This window comes from Meleagris gallopavo, chromosome 4 (assembly GCF_000146605.3).
Source record: "Meleagris gallopavo isolate NT-WF06-2002-E0010 breed Aviagen turkey brand Nicholas breeding stock chromosome 4, Turkey_5.1, whole genome shotgun sequence".
In the NCBI taxonomy this organism is placed as follows: Eukaryota; Metazoa; Chordata; class Aves; order Galliformes; family Phasianidae; genus Meleagris; species Meleagris gallopavo.
Genome location: NC_015014.2, coordinates 61,232,243 through 61,233,633, shown reverse-complemented (window position 1 = coordinate 61,233,633; position 1,391 = coordinate 61,232,243).

The following is a 1,391-nucleotide window of genomic DNA, read 5'->3' as shown; positions in this document are numbered from 1 at the left end:
CATATTCTGGGAAAAATTGAGTAGGATCCATAAAGGTATTTTGTAACATCAAACTCTTGGCAATTTCACTTTGTCTTTCAAATAGTTGTTGCTATATGTGCACTAGCAGATAATTCATGGTTGTAAGAGTGACTTAAGTGACCTACTAATCTTTTGTTCTATCAGTTTTCCAGATATCTTGTTAGAATGAGCAGAACTAAAATTAATTACACAAATCGCCAAACGGAGTCCTTGACCTTGCAGTAGGAACCTTCCAGAAACAAAAAGCAGTTTGGACCATTGCTCCCTTTCTGTGCATGCTAATATAGAATAATCAAAGGGGCAATCCTTGATAAAGATCCTAGGGCTCAGCCTCTGGCAGAGGCCAGTAATGAGTAATATGGAGAGGACTGTTTGCCCTGTTGCTAATATAGCTTCCCCGAGGATTCCCTGCTGTTTTTCTTCAGTTAGTGGTTGAGGGACTTCCTCAGACAGATGATACATCCTCACTTGTGCTTAAAATCCAAAGACCTTTCTTCCTTCAATTCATCTATTCATTTTTCACACTACTCTTCCTTTTGCTACTCCAAACATCCTGCTGCAGTGAATTCCCAAATCTAATCTTTCTTGTGCAGTAATTCTGTGGGTTTTTTTTCCAGTGAATGCCAAATTCTTGCATTATAAAAACCAATGACTAATAATCCTCTGTTTACCTTCTTGTTCATTCATGGTTTTTAACTTAAAGCATCAGTCATTTCTCTTCCTACCTAAAAAGGCTGAGCTTACTTAGTCTTTGTTTGGCAACCTTACTGAGTATGTTTCTGTTTAGTTCCTTTTTGTGTGTTTTGTGTATTGTCTGTATCTCATTTATTGGAATGTGACGCAAGCTGTTCAGTTAACAGTGAGAAATGGATTTATAATTACCACAGTGTCTTTGGATTCCAACTCTGATCCTTTGACAATTCCCCACTCCACTTTGTCTTGCAGTGGCATCTGATCCCTGCCTTGATATCTTCAGGGAGCTTAGAACTCAGATCTTGAAATGGCAAAGGATGTAGCATTTCCTGGAATGGCTCATGACAGATATTCTTTCTCTGAGTACTAGTTTAGACTTACAGTGGAAGGAAATCCCAGTAGATAACAGTTAAGACATGGATCTGTGGTTTTTCTAAAGGTGGTTTACTAGTGAGGGAGAAGGTCTTTATATTGTTACTATCACAAGTTACGGTATCCATTGCCTTCAGATCTATGCCTGCTCATTTTCAGCTTTTTCTTTTATCCCCTCCCAGTTTCTGAGCAAAGGAGGGGAAAATCTTCCTTAAAAATGTTTATGTTCCTTTTCTGATTTCAAAGGAGGACACTTGAGTCATTCTTCATAATCCTGATTACAAAAATAAAATTGCCTTTTTTTA